Genomic DNA, 10010 nt, shown 5'->3' with positions numbered 1-10010 from the left:
GTGCCATGTTCTTGTCATAAGAACCTAAAAATACAAAATACTTACAAAATACTAACAGAATATTCTCTACATGTTGACCACCTCTTTGTGAAATTCTATAAAATTTATAAAATTTTATAAAATTTTATGCATATTTTGTAAATAAAGGTACATTTAGCTGTAATATCCAGTTTTCTCTACTTATGGTGACTGTAAGGGTGACTATTGGGACATCCTGTATGATAGGTTACAGAAGAATTTTTAAAAGAAAGTATTATATTTTAAAACCATGACATTCTGCCCTAAAAAAGTCTTGGTTTCTTTCCCTTGTTGTTCTGTTATGAAATATAAATTAACATCATTAAATATAAAATACACTAAATAATGAGAAGAGAAACAGACATTTCCTGTTAGCTGTATGTATTTTTTTCACTTTCCATAATTACAGAGCTTTAATTAAAATCAGTTGATAAGCATGTTTACTTTGATAAACTGGTGATTTGAAAATTGATCAGTAGACCTTCATGGCACTTTATATAAAACAGTAAATACAATGAAACTATTACAGCAGGAAGGACTTGCAGCCAAGAGAACGAAAGAGGTAGGAAACGTCACTACCCTCTGACCATCAGGTGCTCTGGCCCTGACCCCTGCCGCAGGGCACTAGCATTTCGGAAGATGCTGAATGTAATGTCTCAGATACTGCTAGGGTGTCCCTTGTCCCCAGAGCCTGTGGGGCCTGTGCCCAAGCAATCACCTTGCTTGGTCTCTGCCGGTCCAGAGGCTCAGCTGTCTCTGCACAGCCAGGCTTGCTTAGAGCTCAGGCTCTGAGGTCCCCCTTGGGGGACTGAGGCCTTTTTCCCTTCCAAATGTGGAAACAAGCTCTTCTCTGCAGGTGGTGCAGTCAGGGTCCATCTTCTCCCACTTCCACAGGGCGCGCTTCTGCAAATGGACATCAGAGTCCCCAGAAGCGGCTTCTTCCTTCCCACCCTGCACAGCTTCCTCAGGAAGACTCCCCAGAGCCAGGCTGTCTGGGACCTGGGAGGGAAGGCAGGGAGGAAAGGTTGGCCAGGTGTTCAGCCTCTTCACCCCCCAGGAAAGGATCTCGCCTGCTATTAGTGTAGACAGTGTTATCAGCAATCCTGAGATGGCTTCTTTGGTAATTGCCATTGCAGAGGGTTGAGGAGAAGTCTAAATAATTTAAATATAAGAAAAAGTGTGAATAGCGTGCTGACCTGGAAGTCATCTGAGTTTGGCAGGTTTTATATCACATTTCAGCGAGGTTGTGCTCAGGTAAACAGGGAAGTTTGCTCTGCCGTCACCTGCCGGCAGTATCCACCCCGGGCCCCACCTCCCTGCCTTAGCATGTCTGGAAGGTTCCTGTCTCCACCTGCCTGCTCTCCAGCTGAGCCCAGCAGATAAACAGGAACAGGTTGGAAGTGAAAGGAAAAGCTGCAGGGGGCCTTCCCAGGCCACCAGCTCCTCCTGGGGCTCCTTGCAGACCTCGCTCTGGGTTTATAGACCAGCAGTGTGACTCTCACCGAGGCTGTTCCTAAGAAAGGTTTGACCCCAGTGGACAAACCAGCATAAGAGGTGACTTGGAACAGCAGACGAATTATGCCTTCTGAGAACTCAGGAATGCAGGGTTCAAAGAGTTTCCTGTACATTGTCCCATCGTGGATGCCGAGTTTCTCTGCTTACTTGAAAGGGTGGCTTTGAACACGTGGGGGGCTGCACTTAGCAGGGAGGAAACACACACTTTCAAGGGTTTCTGAAGTAACCACTTGAGGAGGAGGCATCTATCTACCATAACTCCCTACATACAAGGGCCCCCCACACTGAACCCCTGCCCTGCCCATGGCCAGGGCACTCCTGGAGTCCACGTCCGTCACTCTGTCTCCAGGAGTGTGGCATGGGGGTGTGTCTGTCCTGCTCCCGGTGTGGCTTCTGTGACAGATGTGTGCACACTTGCCTCCCCTGTTACACCAAACTGCTCCAAAGCCAGGCCTTACTCTTTCCTTTTCTGGTTACTTTTGTGTTTGTTTCTGTCACATCCTTGAGGGTCTCCCAACCAGGCCTCATTCTGATAGTCTCATTTTCCTTCAGTGTCACTTCTCCTGCTCTGAGGGAGATTGCGCTTGAGGGACCGAACTACACAGTCTCCATATGCAGCAATTACGGGCCCCTGCGGGAACATTAGTGCATGCAGAGGACACTGACCCTTACAGTCCCCAGGGAGAGCACCGTGCTGGGCACATGTTCCCAACGATATCTGCTGAGCTGAACTGCACAGTGGCTGAGCCTGACCTTGAATTTAGATTCTGAATCTTGTCCACATCCCGCTACTCATGTCATATGTGGCTCTTGCCCTGACCTGTCCACTACCGAATGATGTAAATAGATGACTCTGGGTGTGACTAATTAGTGCCTCCTCTAATTTCAATACGAGAAGGAGTTTTTAATCTCCAAACGATAGTCATGACATAGGTGTCATACAAGCAGATAATGACTGTAAATATTAATATTTAATAAAGTATCAGAGATGTTATCCAGACTTTATAAATGCCGACACTGAGTCCACATGAGAAGCACTCAGAAATGTGGGCCACATGGCCGTCTCCAGGGGTGTCCAACCGTTTTTCTTCTCTGCCACAAATTGGAAGAATGAAAGTTACCTTGGGCAATGTACTTTTGTGTACATTAAACACTGAGCCGACAAGCAAAAAAGGAAAAGGTTTGTGCTTATTTTGAAAACATCTGACACCGCAGAGCCAGGCCTCAAACAGTCAGCGTGTGGCCGATGGCTCTATACAAGGGCCATTCAGTTCCCTGTCATGGGTTTGTGAAGATTTTATTTATACCTTCATCATCTCAGTATTTAGAATATATAAAGCATAACATTTTCACGTTCTGTCTTAAAATACATTTAAGTTGCTTTAATCTTATGTTTAGATTTCTTCTAAGACCTTGGAGATTAATGTAGGAACTTATCCCCTACATCTCTTAGGTTGATGTCTTCACGGAATGTTGTGCGTGAAGGCCGGCTGAGTGAGCAGCTTTGATCCAGAGTGCTAGTTCAATCTGAATTACTTAGCCATTCACTAACACTTTACTTTGATCCTACTAGTCAAATCTAAGAAAACTTATCTCATCAGCTTTCATTTTGGACCCTAACAGAATTTTGATAGCAAAGATCTGAGCAAGATCCTATCACATATAAAATTAGTAAATAGGAATAAAGGCCTATGAGCCATAAACATGTTTTTATTTTATAATCATAAGTTCTTCATTAAATATTTTATTCTTAGGTTATATACAAAATAATTAACATGACTTACTCCTTCCACCCCTGAGAGGGCGTGTGAGACTGTGAGGACTGTTCATAGAATCATCACAAACCAACCGTAAGCACTCTCCACCATTTATAAAAACCGACTCTGCAACACTGCACCATACCTGCCTCTTCATTTTGTCGGAAACAGAAATGATTTAAAACCCTTCTAAAGGAATTTTAAAGATGGGTGTTTTCAAAAATCGCAAATGACCATTCATGACATGGACTTATGATGAGAAGCCAATCCATGTAGACACGTTGAGGAGGTGCCGTTCCAGACCTGGCAACTCCTAGATCCGTTCACACATCATTTGTTTGGTTTGGGGTTTTTTTTCCTCTTTGATGGATGGATGAGCAAACTGAAGGAGTTAACAGGCAGATAAAAGTTGCAGTGGGGAAGGACAGTCGTGTTAAGACAGTTAAAAGCTCTTTCGGACACCACTTCCCAGCACGGCACCCCCAGCCGATCCCCCTGTGAACTTTCTGTGTTTCATTCATTTTGCTGGAATTGGAAAGGGAGAGGCCAGGAAAGGCCTCCTCCTGCTTCATTGACTGCGGCCGTCCTGTAAGCAAGTTTAATGGGTTAGAAGTTAATACCAGTGACAGTTGTAAGAAAAGTGACCAAGTGTTTCCAGGGCCTGCAGAGACTCCCTGCCGCTCTGACTTCTTTGCGTCTCCTTCCACTCTCATTTGTCTGATCTGAGGAAGCTTCTGTGAAGAGCAGAGGGGGCACCTGTTAGGAAACAAAACCATCTGGGTGGCTGACGGAAACCAGCACAGCCCCATTAACAAGAGCCGGCCAAGGACCCGCTCCAATTACCACCCACTTAAAAGTGATGATCACGTGAACAGATAAGCACTGGAAGGGAGAAATCAAATTTCCTCACATTTACAAACTTGCTCCCTTTGGTTTTCCCCCTAAAAGGAGGTCATGGTTCTCAGGGCTCTCTCAGGGGGAGCCCCCTGCTCGGCCATCTGAGGCTTCTGTTCTGACTGTTTTCTCATATCGCCTTTACACATGGTTTCTTCCAAAGTACCTTCCAAAGCACACAGAGGAAAAGCACGGGGGAAGGGGGGACACAATTCAACTCATAGCAGAGCAGTGAAACTCATTCTGTCAAATAAGCACAAGAAAGGGCCGCAGCCTCAACTCACCCCTAGCAGGCATGTTGTGATATTTTGGTCTTTGTAGAGGTTTTGTATAGAAGAGAGAATTGCTCAATTTGTAGGTGCACAACTGGCTGAATTTCTACAAACTCACATGAGCAGCACTCTGGCTTCGAGGCAGAACCTGATCTGGATATTAGTTTCCTGAAGCTGCTGAAGCAAAGTCCCACAAACTCGGTGGCTAAAAATGAGAATCTATTCTCTTGCTGTTCTGGGGGCCAGAAGTCTATAATCATTGCAGATGGGTTCCTTCTGGGCCCCTGTGGGAGAATCTGCCCTGTGCCCCTCTCTGGGCTCTGCTGAGGGCTGGCAATCCTTGGCATTCCCTGGTCTGTTTCCAAATAAGATCACATTCACAGGTGCTGGGGATAGAACTGCAACATCTTTTGAGGGGACACAATTCAACTCATAACAATGACTACTACAGACATCCCTTCATCTGCCCTTCCGTAACCACCTCCATAAATTAGTCTTTTCAGCCCAGCCTTGACATTCCTGACCAGCAACCTACTCCAAAAACAACATATAGTTTAAAAAATTGGTTAACCTACCATAGAAGTAATTACTGTGGAAAGGAAGAAAGCAAGAATTCCACAGCAGTGTGAAAACTTGTAGCACATCACGGGCATTCACATCAGCTTTCTGATACCTGCGTGCCAGGTGTGCGAGGAGTGCAGCTGTGTGTGTTTCTCAACAACTCACCTGCTTTCTGGTTTTCACCTGGCAGAACCTTCCTCTCCATTTTTGTTTCTTCAAGCTTTCTGGGGGGTTGTGTCTAAGCAGGGAACGGGGAAGGCAGGGAAGGGCTTCTAGGTTTCTCAGGTCACCTGGCTCTCTGCACATGGCTGCTGAGATGTCCACACCTGTCTGTCCTGGGCCTCTCTGTGACAGGCCCTCAGCCTCTCGGATCCCTACTGTCTCCTGTATTCTGAGTGCCCTCAGCATTTTTCTGCTACTTCTAGGCCATGTAAAGGTCCTGGAATCACTGAGGCCATTTCATTTTTTCCATCTGCTTGGGGTTTTAGCCAAAAGAGTCTTTCTTAGGCTTTGCTTTCCCGCAAGAGTTTTCAGGGAAGCAATTCCTTTGCCATCACTGTCCCCTGGGCAGGCCACACAGCACTACAGGGAGAGAGGGCAGCTCCACCTCATTCTCTATTATGAGACTTTTCCCATCCTTTTGTCTAAGTCTCAAACCTTGTAAGTTTCCCTAAAGATTTGTTTCTATACATATCCCCATGTGAGGTAAAGAAACACAACATAGGCAACCTGGTTGTATAACTTTGACAAGTTATAAGACTTTCCTCTTTGGTAGAGAGGGGTTAAGAACAGTAACCACTTTATAGGGTGTATGGGGGAGCTATAAATTCAAAATTAACTGGATTTATCTTATACCTCTGCCTGCCACATGGAGAGACTCTATAATGTAAAGTTATTAACAATTAACTTATTTATGAACAGTTTAAATGGGGAGGAAGGGATATATCCATACCAGCAATGGAAAAAACACATTCAGTTTTCAAATTAACATAATAAATCATTATTGCTTAAACTTATAAACTTATTCTAAATCCGATAACAGAATGACAGAAATGGAGAATGGCTATGCGATGGCAAAAGTGGACATGGTGACCGTGCCCTGTGTGTCTCCCGGAGGCAGCTCTGGGTCCTGTGCGAGTCTGGGGCAGACACCTGCTACGAGGAAGAAGAGCTAACAAGCAAGTAAACGGCAACAACAAAAAACTCATTTCAGGAAGCCCAAGTCATTCAAAAGAGATCAAATTAAAGTGCCCATTTCATCTAAAACTATGGAAAGGAGAAGCAAGGGCACCATGGCAACGATAATTAACTTTTCAAGTGATCGCAGAATTAGCCAATGAAGCAGAAGCCAGGGGCTGTCAACACAACAATTAGTCCTCCCTGGCTGAGTAAACACAGGTGGGGAAGAGTTACCTCCAAAGGCTTTCTTTTCTTTTCTTTCTTCTTCTTCTTCTTCTTCTTTTTTTTTTTTTTTTTTTTATCACTTTCAGTGGTGTCAAATATGCTTCAAGGAAAACTAAGGCAGCGTGTGAAGTGACACTGGTTTCACTGCATCTCAAGATCGCTTTCACAGCAAACACTTTGTTTGGAGTGCCATACACCCAGCAGGTGAAAATAAATATTAAAGGGAAGGGACACCAGTACCTCAGTATCACCTATCAGACGTGCTGATGGTCCTCGCAGCGGGGCTCCTGGAAGCCGCTGGAGGCCTGCTCTGCTCTGCCGGTCACGCTCACAGCACGCAGGAAGGTATTTGGGAAGGAAGAATTAGTGACCAGCTGTTCTTCCTCTACATGAAAAAGGCCAGGGGGCGGGGTGGGCAGGGACAATGCTGTAAGCTACAGCAGCAGGGATTTAAGTTATGTGGAAGATAAAGTGAACTCCTGGAGTGTAGCTGTCATTAAGTATAGGCAAGTCCAGGAAAGGCTATTTTAGGATCTTCATAGATATTTTTTAAAAATTGGAGACAAAATCTGTGAAGATTTACGTACACTGGTGTTTCAAATTAAGAAATCATAAGTGAATTAAAGTGAAAAGATTAGGTCTCAGTACCGTGGTGGTTCCAAAGATGCAAATATTGAGAAAGTCATATGGCGCATAGACCTATTTCAAACTTTCTGTAAATCTTAGGAGCTCAATTCCAAGTTCAATTACTGTGGCTACTTTCTGTGCAAGAAGTCACTACTATAAAATAATTTGGTGGCTATTGCATAGACTTGATGTAGAGAAAGTATTTAAAATTTCTAATATGACCACCACATTTATTATGTCTTGCGCTACGAATCATAAATTACCTAGAAAGTGCTTTCCCAGTCAATGGCCTAAATAAAGAAGTTTTAGTATAATTCTTTCTTTTGCTCAGGTAAAGTATTTATTAAAATATAACTCAAAGTAGCCATTAACATTGCCAGAATAATATTTAATGGGTTGAGAAAAGTTTGTGATATGTTGTTTTTTCAAAAAGCAGCTTACCTAACAGTAAGTGCATTTTTATTTTTGAAAAGACGTCTTAATAAGCACAGGGAAAGGAAAGAATAGAAGAATATAGACTAATATATTAGCATTCTCTCTCAGCCACAGGATTAGAAGTGATTTTTCTTCTCCATACCTTTCTTGTGTTTTCTAACCTTTCTATGAATATGTATTATTTTTCCAATAAGAAACAAAAGCTATTATAAGAATGAAGCACACTGTGTCTCAATGGTGAGGAGTAGATAAATGCTCTGTGTAGGGAACGCTATTCTGGGGTAGAACGTTCCATTTGGTAAAGTCTAGGAGTCTAGTTTGCCTGCTCTCTCCATCCCGGAAACCTCCTCCTAGCCTAGGTGGAGACAAATACGTTTGTATAGACTTAGAAGGGAGGTGATAACATCTGTTTTAAAATATCAGCTGGCAGAACCCAGGGTCTCAGAAGTAGCCTGGCATTTCTCACTGGGAGTGCATCTGGGAACGCACTCTGATGGAACAGCTCTACCCTTACGAAAATCTCTTCTGTATACCCAACTCAAATGTATCTGATGTGACAGTAGACATAGCCGAACTTGACTAATGTGGACATCAATAAAATGGCATTTGTAAAAGTTTGAACCAAGAATGAGCCAAATTTTGATCATAGCAAGATATTTCTTCATATTGCAAATGAATGAATGGCTGGTATTTAAAATTCATGAAGGTCTTTTCCATGGCATCATTTTATCCGTATTCAAGCTGGTTCTTTCTGGACTACTTTATTAGCCTAACTTAAATTTCGTGTTCTTAGCTATAATAAATGGTAGTTTTCCATTCAAAGACAGTATAGTTTCCTTATACTCCTCAACTTCCTGCAACCTGCACATTAGACTCATAGAAGGATCAGAGAAAGGTTTGAAAGACATGTTGGCTGCTGTCTAGTTAAACCTCTGTGGATATCACCAGCACAGAAGATAGGGCCTTTGCACATGCACTCTTTGTGATATCAACTTACTGCCAATATTTATTCAATGGCAACTTACTGAAAAAGGAGACTGGACATAATGAAGGTCTACCGCCTGGACTCAGAAAAGGCACCAGCATTTTATCCCCTGAGTACCTACTTGGGGTGAAACACCAGGAAGATAACAGAGGCTTCACAGAAATGTGGGTTCTTTAAGAGAAGGTAGAGATGGGCTGTTTCCCGGAGTTAGTCTCAGGAGGCTGCAAGCTTCTCACCGAAGCCTCACCGACCAACAGCTTCTGAGTTTTGCAGTGGCAATTTCTCCAAGGGTGATCACCCAGCCAATAGTGTCACCTTCCCCTGTGAGATGCAAGTTCCTGGACCTCCAACCTGTGCTGGGTGAGGGTCAGCCATCTCTATGCTGACAAGCCCTCCTGGTGACACTGATGCACACTCAAGTTTAAGACCAAGAGAGGTGTCTGGCAGGATGGCTGCAGGGTCATGAGGAATTACTATTCCTTACCAAGTAGCCGCTGTTCTCTTCCTGGGCCCACAGTGTTATATTTGCCTTATCCTAAAAGTCAGACATGGCCATGTGATTTTCTTTGGCCAATAAAACACGATGACATGTTCTGTGTGCAACATGGCGACTGTTGTATCCAGTGGGCTCTGGAGTGAAGCAGAACAAAGCATGTTCCAGAAGCATGACATAAACTATTGCTTTTTTAAAGACCCTGGTCTTTCTTATCACAACATAACCTAGCCCTCCTGACTGACACAGTGAGGACTGTGCCTTGTGCCCCGCACCACAATCAGCAATGGAATTGATGAGGCTACACACATTTCAGGCACAACTTTCATCAGCACTGTTCCATCAGAGCACTCTCGGGTGCTGTAGCTTGGTTGTGGTCTGGCCCCAGTAAAACTCACGCTGAAATGTAATCCCCAGGTGGCCGCATTGGGGAGTGTCTGGGTCCTGGGGAAAGGAGAATCCCTTACCAGTAGATTTAGGCCCTCCTGAGGGAGTGGGTGAGTTCTCTGTCTGTCTCAGGTACAGATTAGCTCCTGTGGGGACAGGATGTGCACGAGTCTGGCTTCCTCAGGTTCTCTCCTTGCTTCCTGACTCCCCATGGGATTCCTTTCACACACTTTCCCCCATGGGGCCCTCACCAGGTGCACCTGTCCAATATTGAACTTTCCAGCCACCAGAATCATGAGCAAAATAAAGTTCTTTTCATTATAAATTACCCAGTCCCAGGTATTCTATGACAGCAAAGCAAAAGGCATTGGCTTTCCAGCAGAAGGAGGGGCACGGGCAGGATGGAGAAGACGAGAGAAGGGGGGCACCAGCAGGATGGGGAAGACGAGAGGAAGGAGGGGGCACAGGCAGGATGGGGAAGATGACCTGAAGGAGGGGCACAGGCAGGATGGGGAAGATGAGAGGAAGGAGGGGCACGGGCAGGATGGGGAAGACAAGAGGAAGGAGGGGCACGGGCAGGATGGGGAAGACGAGAGGAAGGAGGGGCACGGGCAGGATGGGGAAGACCAGAGGAAGGAGGGGCACGGGCAGGATGGGGAAGA

The 10010-nt window shown here is 44.7% G+C and overlaps 1 pseudogene; it reads left to right on the top strand.

Moving 5' to 3' along the window:
• The window catches only part of LOC100953770, a 41450-nt pseudogene extending 35247 nt beyond the window's left edge, over nt 1-6203 (top strand).
• The last annotated feature ends 3807 nt before the right edge of the window (nt 6204-10010 follow it).

This window comes from Otolemur garnettii, unplaced genomic scaffold (genome assembly GCF_000181295.1).
Source record: "Otolemur garnettii isolate 467f Iridium unplaced genomic scaffold, OtoGar3 scaffold00034, whole genome shotgun sequence".
NCBI lineage: Eukaryota > Metazoa > Chordata > Mammalia > Primates > Galagidae > Otolemur > Otolemur garnettii.
The sequence above is the reverse complement of the archived record's forward strand: the minus strand, read 5'-3'. Positions and strand labels throughout refer to the sequence as shown.